Below are 14426 nucleotides of genomic sequence, written 5' to 3'. Positions count from 1 at the left end.
TGCATATTTATCTGCTGTAGAACTTAACATGCATTAAAAAAATATTAAATGTGATGGAACAGGCCTACTTTGACTTGCAGGCCCTGCTCTGCCCACCACTCCTTGGAATTGTCAACTCCCAAAGGGGGTACTTCTTCTTTCCACTAGGGTAACTCACTGCCACCACCTGTCCTTTTGGGGATGTTTTCTGCTAGGAGGGACAGGGCTCCTAGCTCCCCTTCCCAACCTGAGGCCCTACCTCTATGTCCTCTATTACCCAGAGCCTGGTTACCATGGGGGTAACCTTGGCCTCCTTGGAGAAATAGCCACATGCATACAGGCTGCTTTCCTCTCTACCCAGAGGCCCCTCTTGCACTAGTGTGTCCAAGATGGTGGGGGACCTAGGTGGTATAGAGAACCAACCCCCAAAGCAAAAAAAAGATTTACTGAAAAAAAATATTTACAAGAAAATATTTACAAGCACAGCACTAAATCAGCAAATGAATTTCGAAAGAAAATGGGTCATAAACACAACCCTCTTTTAGATGTACCCTAACTAATGTTAAAATAGGACAGGCACTAATGACCTTAATAAGGTACAAGGTTCCTATCTATGTCCCATCACCTGGGAGACTGCATGATCAGAAAAAGATGGCTGCCTTCTTACAGAACAGCCAAAATCCAACAACTGTGCCAAAATTATATATGGGAAATTTATATACATCTATAACTTTCAAACCACATAAATATCCAAATGGGGCAATTATTTACAAACATAGTACATAAATGTTTTAAATAAATAGCCTGTTTGGATATTTATGTGGTTTGAATATTATAGATTTATATAAACTTTCCATATATAATTTTGGCACAGTTGTTGTTGGATTCTGGCTTTGCACTGTGCATCTGCTGTTGTGTTTTGCTTACAGATCAGAGCACAGCATCCTCCTCAGTCAAGCATCTCAAGGAAAAAGAAACTAACTTCCCCTTGTACAGAAGTTTTATTAACCCCGTCTTCACCCACTTTACATCACTCCCTCCATTCACTTGACCCAGTCCATCCAGGTTGCAGGTGCATCCTAGGAGCCCTCCTGGAAGGCATTCTGAGAAATTTCCAGGAATCACCTGGAAACTTCCTAGCACCAAATCCCTTGGGTGTTTTTTCCTACCAGGTCCATTAACATATGTATAGATGTAATGCAGCAGACCACTGTACTGGTTCCCTGCCACTTCTAGAGAGAAAAATTGCACACTTTTAAAACTCAGAGGGGGAGAGTTTCCTCCACATTAATTAAAAAATCAACCCCACAAATGAAGAAGAAGAAGAAGATATTGGATTTATATCCCACCCTATACTTTGAATCTCAGAGTCTTTACCTCCCCCACCACCACCACCAGAACAGATACCCGGTGAGGTAGGTGGGGCTAAGAGAGCTCTTACAGCAGCTGCCCTGTCAAGCATCGGTATTTCAAATAACCAAGCACTTGTTTAATTCAAAGACTCGTTTTATTTGATAATCCAGTGTTCCTCCAAGGTCCGATACCTTGGAAGTGATACAAAGTTTCACATGGTACATATTCTTAAAAGATACTTCAAACACAATAGAAAAGATAGCTTCAAGCCATAACATACAGATGTGAATTGCAACAGGTGTTCAAAGGGTACTACATACTACTATTGTGTGGTTACAACTTCCCCCTGTTCCCAGGCATTCCTGTCTTTCTGATAAGGTGTGTGAATGGGAACAGTTCGGGGGAGGAACCTTTCTTCTATCATCAAAGTTACTTGCATATCCTAAATCTTCTACCCAGGGGTGAGAAAGAAAGAAGAGAAAGAAAGGAAAGGGGGGTGTAACCCAGCTTTGAAATGCAACTATGAGAGAGAAGAATTTTAAGGCCTAGAGGAAATGGCTTCCAATACCTCCATTGATGTAATGCACAGAAATATCATGCTTGACAACAACTCCTACAAAAGCTATGGCTGACCCAAGGTCATTCCAGCAGCTGCAAGTGGAGGAGTGGGGAATCAAACCTGGTTCTCCCAGATAAGAGTCCCTGCACTTAACTACTACACCAAACTGGCTCTCCAATGGGCAACAAGTAAAATAAAAATCAAATGGACAACAAGTAAAGTAAAATATAACAATGATGGTGGCTAGTCTATAGATAAGCATCTGTAAAAGGTTTCAAAAGATCAAATATGCCCATGTGCAATTGTAGTCTATATGTATTAAACGTTCAAAAGTTGATAAAGTTGTAAGGTCCTCAAGTCCATCAAATTATTGGGCGTGGGCATGTATCTTTCCAGCAGTCCATCAGTCAGTCTGTGGGGGACAGGCAAATAATTTAAAAGCACATAAGCATCCTTAAAAATCAATAAATAATCTACCACAAAATTAATATGAGTAATTACTTCCTCCCCAAAAGACTGAATAACTGAAGAGGCCCAAAGCATATGTTTAGAGACATGTCTTGTGACTTACAATGCCAGCAATTAGAACTTTACTTAGTCTTTTACTTTAAACGGCACTGTGGTGTCCAGTATATCCTAAACATATTTTTTGCTGAATTAGTAAAAACTCGAGGTCCACAGAAACAAGAAGTATAATATTTAGGGCCATATCCCATTGCTTTAGCAAAATAGGGCAGCCTAGTTCCTCATTCCATCTATTTCTGAGGCTCTGCATATCATATTTCTTAGTCAACATCAAATATTTATAAACAAGTGTTCTAAGTTTCATTTTCCACATTGAATCAATGAGAGTTTCCAAGAGTAGAGGAGATTCTGAAACAGTGCTGCAGGGCCACATTTAGATGCCAACAGATGTTGCAGTTGTAAATGCAGCCATTCAACAGGCTGACACAGCATATCTTGACCTCAGCTGAGAAAATAACAAAAACTCATTGTCATAGCCTAGAAAGTGGTCCAAAGTTAAAAAAAAATCTCCCTCTCTATGTAGGCTTTAGAGACCAACAAGAATTTGGGGGTATAATCTTCGGAAAGTCAAAGCCCCCTTTATCAGATATCATGAAGGCAGCCAGGGTTTTTTTGGTAGAAAAAGCCCAGCAGGAACTATTAGGTCACACCCCCTGATGGCACCATTGTTTCACAAAGGGCTTTTTTGTAGAAAAAGTGCAGCAGGAACAAGCCAGCTGGAACTGTGTTCCTGTGCGTTCCTGCTCAAAAAAAGCCCTGAAGGCAGCTTTGACTCTCAAGAGCTGATATCCCCAAAATCTTGTTGGTCTCTTAAGATGCTACTAGACTAGAATCTAGCTGTTCTACTGCAGATTGACACGGTTACCCTCTGCAACTATATTCACAAAAAGATGTCTTCCTAATTTTTAAATCTGGATAGAACCATAGCGCTAATTTAGCATATGAAAATGGGTCAAATGGACACTATTTTCCCATGCAAAATGGCGGCGCAGAGCAGCTGGTACGAAATTGCTAGCTTTCTCCAGAGAGAAATGGAAGCCTGGCATGGAGTAAGGTTAGTGCAGAATCAGCCTATCAAGAAAACCAAATCATCCTTCCTTAAATGGGAGTTGCATCCTTAGGGTAGTCAGGGAAAGAAACTGGGAGAGCCTGTAACAGGTAGACTCAGTGGTGCATGGGAAGGAAGGGAACCAGGCAGCTGGAGCAGGGAGTGAGGAAACTTGTCTGTGAGTGATGTTTGTACAAGCATTTCCAGCAAAGAAGCTGTAAGTCAAAACTTACCTGATGCACTCTTCTTTGCATGCGGGATGAACGGACAGCCACTTACATAACTCTCCCTCCTATCTGAGCAGGGCTTGAAAAGGACCCAGGAGCCACAATCACCAAAAGTATTGATCACATTCACTAAGACAGGAATAGAAGACTAAAGTTCTGAAATGAACAATAAAAGATCCTCTGCACAAAGAGAGAGCCAGTTTGGTGTAGTGGTTAAGTGTGCGGACTCTTATCTGGGAGAACCGGGTTTGATTCCCCACTCCTCCACTTGCACCTGCTAGCATGGCCTTGGGTCAGCCATAGCCCTGGCAGAGGTTGTCCTTGAAAGGGCAGCTGCTGTGAGAGCCCTCTCCAGCCCCACCCACCTCACAGGGTGTCTGTTGTGGGGGAGGAAGGTAAAGGAGATTGTGAGCCGCTCTGAGACTCTTCGGAGTGGAGGGCGGGATATAAATCCAATATCTTCATCTTCTTCAATATCTTCAAAGAATACTTTTAAATTCTAAAAACCATGAATGTTAATATTTGGTCTGCCAACACAAGCCAGAGGTTCCACATATAAATCAAAAAATAAGTGGAGAAAGAGGACAATCTTGCCTAGTTCCCCTCCCCACCCCCCAAAGGGGATGGGGCAGAAAAAATGCCATTCGTCAGGACCCTGGATCTGGGAGCTTTCTGCCTAAGAGCTATCAACAGATACTACTTGTAGTGATGAAAGCAGATTATATTTTTTTCCGGAATTCCTGCTGGTCACAATAGACAAAGCATAAGCAGGGGAGACATATCTATTCAAACAGCAATGTTTCAAAAGCTTTTATTGAAGCTGATCAGTGAACAGGCAGATAGCTTTAAATAGCCAAGTGACTTACCTGTTTTGACAAGAAAGGGGTCATATAGAATTTCTCTGGCTGCACATGTTCTGCCTCTTCCACCCTTGTCTAGGATAGCAATAAAGCACAATGTGGAATACAGGGGCATCCTGCTAGATTTACATCTCTTGCTATTCCTACCCACCTGCTGTCCAGATTATCTAAAGATATTAAGTGGATCAACAGAGATCTTTTGAACTGTGATTATCCGAATACAGACAAGGCAGATTTCAAAAAAAGAAAAGAAAACCTGGCCAGCAAAATGCAAGAAATCTGTGATTGACTCATTGAGTTAGCAACATTAAGATGGTATCTCAGTAAAAAGAAAACCTATTAAGATTGCTGGCAAGTTTCAGGCAGGGTATATTCGCCCCTAAATTAAACTATCATAAAGGAAAGACTTCCCCCCTCCTCCCGCCTGAAGGTTATTAGCTTTAATATGATCATGTACTTAAGAGAATGTCGTTAAACTCTCTTCTGGCTTAACTCCACCAAAGTCAGCAGAGTTACGATGCCAACAGAGCATTTTGCTCTGCATAGCTCAGCTTATGGCAATTAAAGAATATTATTGTTGGATGTGAATACTTCCGTGGATTGTCAAATGTCAACAATAATTAGTAACTTAAACAGACCACAATCTTCCACAAGTCTTTATCAGAAACTCTCAGCAAGTTATATGCTCTCTGGGTTTCCAAAAAAGATGCATCGATATATATGTTTTAGACACGGAGCATAAATCTAGGACATAGAAGCACGTCTTCGCACAAATACGACTTGTAGGCTGCTGAATAATGAGTATAGCCCCTTTCTCTATATTTACACAATCTCTAGACGTCTATTAATTTAAATACCTTGAATGCTACTAAACATATAAGGTGAAGTAGGAGTATTTGATTTCTTAATAGGCCTACCCTCTCATTTTTCATTGGCGACTTCATAGTGCCTTTATAACAAACTGATGGTTGATGGTTGAGCAGTTAGCAACCAAGCAGGCCTCCCTGCGAAAGGCAGTGCAAGTCCTCTGATAGCAAAGAAACAACAGCATATCTACTGCTGCCAAAATAAAGAATTACTTCTCTCTGGTCAAATTCAGATGGCTGGCCTGGTCTACAGCAGAGTGAATACTTGAGGGAAGGAGGGCTGCCTGAAGCACAAACTGTGTGAAGCACAAACAAGTATTTCAGAAGGAAGAGTGTCAGCCTGTTGGATGTTCAGGGGTTACGTCTATGTTTTTGTGTGGGATATCTGTATTTTCAGAGAGCCAGTTTGGTGTAGTGGTTAAGTGTGTGGACTCTTATCTGGGAGAACCGGGTTTGATTCCCCACTTCTCCACTTGCACCTGCTGGAATGGCCTTGGGTTAGCCATAGTTCTGGCAGAGGTTGTCCTTGAAAGGGCAGCTGCTGTGAGAGCCCTCTCAGCCCCACCCACCTCACAGGGTGTCTGTTGTGGGGGGAGAAGATATAGGAGATTGTAAGCTGCTCTGAGTCTCTGATTCAGAGAGAAGGGCGGGGAATAAATCTGCAATTCTTCTTCTTCTTTGCTACCATACAGTAATACCAGAAAAGGTACATTTTTGCCTCTCAGACCTGGTTTACTCCTACAGCCCAATTCAGGTTGCCAACAAGCTTGGAGAAAAATGCCCTGTCTTTTTAACAAGAGACTTCATGGGATGATATTTACTTCCCTGCCGTGAAAAGCTTCAACTGTCCATTTCTACACATTAAGCCCTTATTGAGGAAGAGAGAGTCAGCACATTTGTCTCTAGGCCTGTTAACAATCCTAAACCCAATGAGATGGTAGAACACTAATCTGGCCATAGAATGTTGCACGTAACACTTCGGAATGCAGGCAGAGCGTTGCAGTTTTGAAAGCCCATCAGGCTCCCCCATAGGTGGGTATGAGCCTGGGATGGGGATCCCCAGTCCAATCTTTGTGAAACTTAGGGGGTACTTTGAGAAGAGTCACCAGATGCTATGCTGAAAATTTGGTGCCTCTAACTCAAAAAACAGCCCCCCCAGATATCCACAGATCAATTTTGCATTATATTCTATAGGAATTGGTCTTCATAGGGAATAATGGAGTGCCCAGAAGACATTTCCCTCCCCCCACCCCATTTTCTGATAACCCTGAAGTGGGGGGAGGGACTCAAACTGGGGGATCCCCTGCCCCCACCTGGGGATTGGCAGCCCTAACTGCTGCTGTGGCCTCAACTTCTTCCTAGGGCAGCCTAGAAGATGGACCTCCTTTGCAGGCTCCTGGGTTGCTTTCTGTGGCTCCCAGCTGGCCTGCTTTGCTGCTGCTGGCTCAGCTGCCACTGGGCCCCTGTGAAGCCAGTGAGTATGGGCCTCAGACTGTCAGCTCTATTGCTAAAATTTCCTCACAAATAGAGAATTCAGCCGGCAGAGCGTTGGAATCTTTCTCCCTGGTACACCAGCTTTCTGTTTGCAGACAGCATTTTCAGAGAGTATTCGGTGGTGTCCCCTGTATTCTGAAGTGGTACATTCTATTTTTCTCCCTCAGTCTCCTGCCTGCACAGACCATTCTACATACACAGCAGAATTAAAGAGGTGGAATCCTGAGGTTATTGAATGAACTGCACTATTGCTGATTGTAGGTAGAGGGCAACTTTTCTGAATGGTCTCTCAGCTTATTTTTAAGAGGTCTCTGCAAACGGAAAACCAGTGCAGGAGGTAGGCAAAAGGTCAGGCTAGAATCTCTCCCTGATTTTTTTTTCAGGAGTTAAAAAAACAACAACATGGAAGAATTTCAGAAGTGATATGCCCCACCTACAGTCTAGAGTGGTACATTTCATTTTCTACTGCTCCAGTCTCCCTATTTTCTTTCCCATGTTTAGAACCAGTCAGATTGTGAATCTGGCAGAAGAAGAGCATTTAAAGGTGGCTGCATAAGCAAAACAAAAGGAGTCAGGAAGAAAAGTCCACTCTTGAATTTTCTCTCTACCTCTTTGAATTGCCCTGCTGTGCTCATAGTCACAGTAGTGAACGAGGGATCTGTTTCAGGATCTCTTCAACACGGCAGTGATAACAATCTTGAAAGATCCACCCAGTGTCCAGCAGAATTTTTGATGAGAAAAGCTGGGCAGGTCACATGGTGGAGAACAGGGAGACTTCATGGACTACCAGCTGCCACCCTTTAAAAAACATACAAACCTATTCTTAAAAAAAACCTAGTTCTCGTTCTTTAAATAGAAGCAGTCACATCACAACTTAAAGCAAGAGTCCAGTGGAACCTTAAAGACTAATGATATTTATTTCTATATGAATTTTTGTGAGTTGGGTAAGACAGATATCTAAAGAAAATGGCTGTGACTCACAAAAGCTGTTATGGAAATAAAAATAGTCTTTAAAGCACCACTGGACTTTAGTTTTGGTTTGCCACAACAGATTAACATGGCTACTGATTTACAAATAACAAAGCCATAAACTTTTTGTGTTTTGTGTGGATTGGTTTGTTTTGATCTGTGCTGGTCATTGGCCGTAATAATAATAAACTGAAACTGAAATGATACAGCTGGTTGTTAAAAAATCCACTCCGGGGCTCCAGTGCCCATCTGGAGAAAACTGCCCTGTCTCTTTTATACAAAATGGGCAAGTGAAGCTTTCCATGGCAAGGTCTCCCAGATCCTAAATCCTGTACTACAACTACCACGCCATCCTGGTTCTTTTACTAGAGGATGGAATAGAAATCTAATGTAATAAATAAATAATATTGGATTTGTATAGATTTGTTCTTTTGTGTTGTGTTTGGCCTGTTTGTCCTCTGTAAAGAGCAAAAGTGTATAGCCGACATGTGACAGTCTGAGAAATGTTACGGTTAATAATGGATTAGCAGCGATGATGGCGCCTTAGAACACACGGGACAACGTTGACAGCAGACACTCTTTAAATTTTTTGCCAGGATCATTCTGAGACACTGCCACCTTGTGGCTGTTTGGGAATAATACAAATAATACAAAGCTACTTTGTCGTTCACAGTACATTCTGGCAGTGGCGCTGAATCTATTAAGTCAGCTGGCACCCTATGACTGTGATTGAAAACAGTTATAGGCTCTGCCCATATGCAACATCAAGCCACAGTTGGGCACAATGAGATCAAGCTCCATCCTTGGCACTGTTTTCCTTCCCCTCCCTCCTTTTCTTGTACATTCCGATTTACTAGGAGTGTCATTGTAAACTAAGAAGATAAGAGCAAGAGTAATATCAAGTGCTGTAACTTCTTGATGTTGGCCTTTCTGGGAAACTTTTAAGGTGCTAATTGGAAACTTTGTTGTTCAGGTTCTGTTTTGTAACGGCCAATGGCTATATACAATAAATGTTTGACTGACTGACTGATTGTAAGCAGATCTCATGGACTTCAATTAATGAGAAGGGTTTAACTCTACTTGCCCAGACCTGGATAGCCAAGGCTAGCGGTGTGCATCAGATCTCAGAAGCTGAACAGCATTGGCCCTGGCTAGTATTTGGATGGGAGACCACCAAGAAATTCCAGGGTCACTATGCAGAGGAAGTCAACAGTAAACCAACCCCAAACATCTCTTGCTTTGAAAATCCCATGCGGTCCCCATGTCAGCTCAGACTTGGTGGTAGAAAAACCAACCAACAAAACCCTCTCTGCTTAGGATGGTACTGTAAGGTTGAAGTTATAAGGACACTTTCCTGGGAGAAAGCCCCAGTGAAGAAGATGATGATATTTGATTTATATCCCACCCTATACTCTGAATCTCAGAGTCTCATAGTGGTGTGGTCCTGACATGACTCTTTGCACCACACCTGTCAGCAAACAACCATCCCCTACATTTCAAATTTCCTCCAGTGATATTGGTGACATTCTATCTAGTGCACAGGAACATTAACATAGCGCCATCTGGTGATTTTAAATAAGGTTCAAATGAAATTGAGATTGTGGCATTCAAAGAAGGCAGTAGTAGTGGAGAAGGAGAAGAGGAGGAGGAGAAGGAGTTGAATTTATAACCCACCCTTCACTCAGAATCTCAGTCTGTGATCACACACACTAAATAATGAACTTTCAATTCACTTTCAGTACACTTTTCAATTGTATTTTACTGTGTGAACTGGCAAAAAAAAAAAAGTGGTTTGAAAGTGCATTCAGTGTGTGTGATCAAAGCCTCAGAGCAGCTTACAATTGCCTTCCCTTTCTCTCCTCACAACAGGCACCCTGTGAATTCAGTGGGGCTGAGAGAGCTCTTTCAAGAACTGCTCTTGAGGGAACAGCTCTGAGAGAACTTGTGACTGACACCCAGCTGGCTGCATGTGAAGGAGTGGGGAATCAAACAAGGTTCTCCAGATTAGAGGCCACCACTCATAACCACTACACCAAACTGGCTCACCAAACTGGGAATCTTATATTTAAAACAAAGAGGAATTGAACATTTCCTGAATTACAAATATGCCTCATAATAAGTAAGCTGTCACAGTTCTAGACAGGTTATATTGTATTGTAACAAGAGAATGCCTCTACAGTAGGAGTTTTCAGATGTTCACACACTTTATACTGAATCTACCAGAGGCAGCGTTGTCTACTTTGACAGACAAGTATCTCTCCCAGGGTCTCAGCCTCAGGTCAAGCTGTTTCACATCACCTTTCAAGAGGAGATGCCAGGAATCGGACCTGGGATCTTCAGCATGCAAAGCTATGTTCTACCACTGACCCACAGCCGCACTTCAGACATACACATAAACTCCCTATTGGCTAAAACACTCCCTAATGGGAGGCGTCTGAAAAGCCTATTGGGGAGGAGAGAGCAAGACAGGAGGAGGAACAGGGAGAATTCAAGCATGGATCAATACAGTGTACCCAAAAGCTAGATTATAGGCCCCTGGAAGATACATGTGCTCCTCCTCATGATTTCTAGGGTTTCAAACATGGGAGGACTTTGGGGTGGAGAACAAAACTTTGATCCCATAGGGGGGAGATGCATAAACCTGGACCAATAGCAACTAATTTTGGTCTTTCGTTATGCAAGCTGGCTCATAGGATGCATGCATGAAGACAGCTTTCTGGATGGAACAGATGGGGAATTTCCTAGGGGGAGGGGCTGTGGCTCAGTGGTAAAGCTTCTTGCATGCAAAACATACCAGGTTTGATGCTTGGCATCTCCACCTAAAAGGATCAGATTGTAGCTGATGTGAGACCTTTGCCTGAGACTTCCGAGATTTTCTGAGTAGACAACACTGAGCGGGGGGGGGGGGGGGGGGGATGGTTGGACTTGGGATAAGGCCACTTTGTACGTTTGTGTATAAACTCTATATGACAGCTCAAGATGGGTAGCCATGTTAGTCTGTTTGTAACAGTAGAAAATAGCAAGAATCCAGTAGCACCTTAAGGACTGACAACATCCACAGTATTCCAATGTATTTCTCTTTCAGAATAGTGTTTCAGAATATTTTTTTGTACTGACATACTCAAATAAGGGATATTGGCTGTTTATCTCATTACATATACTAACCCATTTTCCACTATATTTTAATATATTCTTTTTTTCTAAGGCAAACTAGAATTATGTGTGTTACATGTTTAAATTAAACTTCTGAGAAACCTGTGCCCTCATTTTAACCCAGAGCTAACATTAAAACAGACTCTTGTTTATTGCACTTCACACCCAGTATACCTTAATGACATAGACATCAATCTGCTGTTCCAATTTATATTGCCTTTGTTGTTGTCTCAACCCAGTCAACACAAACTAACAATCACCAGACCCCCAACTTGTGATTCTTTTAATATGCTTAAAACATTTCCATGACTTTGCATACTGAATCACTGCCCACTTTCTCTATATTTATGACTGCTTGCCATCCCATACTATTGTCTAATGAAGTGTGTTTCTAGAACACGGAAGCTTACATTCTGAATAAAACTTTGTTGGTCTTAATGGTGCAACTTGACTCCTGCTTTGTTCTACTGCTTCAGACCAACACAGCTGCCCACCTGGATCAATCTGACAACATGTGTGGCAGGGATGAACTGTTGTGTGAGTCACAGCTCATTTCTTCAGAGAAGTGAGTTATGATTCACAAAAGCTCATACCCTGCTATACATTTTTGTTAGTCTTTAAGGTGCTACTGGACTCTTGCTCTTTTCTATATGAAAGATAAGACTTGTGAGGTAGTATTTTGTATCTCTTGCCCACATAAAATGGCTGTCTCAAAAACAGAGACAAGAGGGCTGATAACAGACAGCCTCTTTGGGGCAACTGGCAGCCGCCCCAATACAGACAGCTGGAAATTGAGCGCCCTGGAGCTTCTGGACGGCGCTTGAGGAAAGGGGTGGGCTGTGGGTGGCCGGGGAGCATCTGGAACGCTCACACGTCCCGCTTGCAGCTCCCCGGGCGCTCTTCAGGCGCTCTATGGCCTTCCAGACAGCCGGGAGCCGCCTCGGAGCCGCCCCAGCAAAAAGGGACCACTTTTGCAGTGGTCCCTTTCTGAGCTGGGTGGATCGGCCCAGAGGACGGGGTAAGTACAGGACGGGGCGGCCGGCAGATGTTGACATGTGGATGGATTTTTTGGGTCTATCTCAGAGGCATCTCTGAGTCTACCCAAAGTGCCGGTCTGTGATCAGCCAAGGAGTACTTTCCCTACAACTGAAACAATGTACATCACACATGGTCATACTGGGGCCTGCCTTTTTATCAGGTTCCAGCCTGGGAAAGGGGAAGCTATCCCACCTGCTGCAGCCCCAGCCCAGCTGTTTTAAAACTCTTAGCTTATGCGTGGCTTGTCTTGTGGCCCTTTTGTCTCATGTTGTCTCCTGCTCTTTGGGTCTAATTTTTGTTTCAGTGGGCTGTGGAGAAAAAAACACAATATACCAATATAAAGACCTGCTGTACAGGAAGCACATTTACAGTGGAAGAACGATAGCCTTAAGTCTAACAACTGTATTTGTCTGATTAATAACATACAGTGCATCAGAACAGCCATTAAAATTAATCTTACTTCTAAAACAATGCAGTGTTTAACCAAAGGACAGAGGAAGGGAACTGAATCAAGGGCTAGGATCTTGAAGGCCAATAAATTGCTCCATTTTTTTTAAAGATACACAAACAGCTGGCAGCATTCAAAGCCATGGGTGGAAACAGGCTTCAAAGACTCTGATGTGAAATTGCCAAATTAAATTTTAACAGCAAATTCCATTCCATCCATTTATTTCTTAATCAGAACAGTGCATTACCTTTCCTCCCACTTTGGGTGTTTAATTAGCATAGCTAGAAAGACAAGATTGTCACAGAACAATAGCCGCTTCAGTCTATTGAAGCAAAATTAATCAGAAGGCTCTTGGCACCTTGAGCGCTAAGAAATGGTTTCCAGTCCACAAAAATTCTAGAATGGAAATATGTAAGACTTCAGAATGATTGCAGTTGTTTTCTACATTGTGGGAACTGCCTTGTGGGTTCTAGAAGACTCAGTCATGTCACTCATACTCTTCAATCACTGTTAGATTCTTAGGATAAATCATGTGTGATTTGGGAACAAGGCATCATCAGCATGCTAACGAAATCCAGCTGAATATTTCATAATTTGAGTCAGCTGGTGATGTGGAGCAGGGGTGTCAAATGTGCAGCCTACATGCCTGATCTGGCTCCCAGAGGGCTCCAATCAAGCCTGCCAGCAACTGGCCATCCTCTGCTTCCTCCTTCCTCTCCTGCCTCCTTCCGTCACAGTTTTGGTATTTCTCTGGTGTGATGCAGCCCAGCAAAGCAGCCTCTCGCCTTTTCCCTCCCTCCCCCTTCCCCAACAGAATGGGAGGGAGGAGGAGCCTCAGCCAATGGAGGAGCTTGGTTCTGTAGCTCTGCTGTGCAATTGAGAGAGCCTGGCATAGCTAGAGCTCTCTCAATCAAAGCTAGAGCTGTGGCAGGCTCTCTTAATCACACAGCAGAGCTACAGAGCCAAGCTCTTCCATTGGCTGAGGCCCATCCTTCTTTCCCCTCCTTTGGATAAGAGGGAGGGGGACGAGGGCATGAATAGGAGGCTCCTTTGCTCAACTGCATTGCAAGGGAAAAATACAAAAAGCACCTTTAAGTAAAGCTTTATTCAAGGCAAGAGCTTTTTGCCCTGCTACTCTCTGTGTGTGTGTGTGTATTGTTAAACTGGGTTTGCCAGGGTGTAACTGGGTTCTGTCCCCCTGATCCAATCTTTCTCAGCTTTGAGTCTCTTATTTTTAATGGGGAAATTAGCTAAGAGACTTGGTAGAGTGAATGAGGAGCGAAGGATCTTTGCTTTCAATGATACGGAGTTTGGGTTTTCAGCAAGATTGCTCCAGGCAAGTATATTTTATAATGTTTACTCAAATAAATGTAGGTGTTGCCATACAATCATTCCTTTACACATAAATAATATAAGCACACACACAAAACCTAAGAAATAAAGAGGTGAGATATAGCAGAGGCAAAGGGAAGACACACAGGGCATACTACCTTTCCAGGTGTGCAGAGGGCCATTTGGGAGCTTGAAGATGAAGACATGCATGGCCATGTGCCATGACTGAGAGACCCCCTTACTTAGGGTAATGGAGGGGGAACAATCTGGTTACATGGTGTCCAGACAGGAAGAGAGAGAGAGCAAGCATGGCTTGCAGTCCTGTATGTAATCTTTGGAGGGGGTGAGACCAACCCAGAAAAGGGGCTGGCTTATGTGGTGGGCAGTGGTTAGTCTATTCTGGGTATCTGATTGGGTACCCACCTCAAGCCAATAAGCAGACCTGACTCTGGTCACCTGAATGGCTCTCCAGGTAACAACAGATAGTTTTGGTTTAGTAATGTCCTCCCAATAGGTTACAAAATGTCAGGGTATGTGCTAATGGTTTGGGCAGTTTTAGCAAAGATACCCCCGGG

This window comes from Heteronotia binoei, chromosome 5, assembly GCF_032191835.1.
Source record: "Heteronotia binoei isolate CCM8104 ecotype False Entrance Well chromosome 5, APGP_CSIRO_Hbin_v1, whole genome shotgun sequence".
NCBI lineage: Eukaryota > Metazoa > Chordata > Lepidosauria > Squamata > Gekkonidae > Heteronotia > Heteronotia binoei.
The sequence above is the reverse complement of the archived record's forward strand: the minus strand, read 5'-3'. Positions refer to the sequence as shown.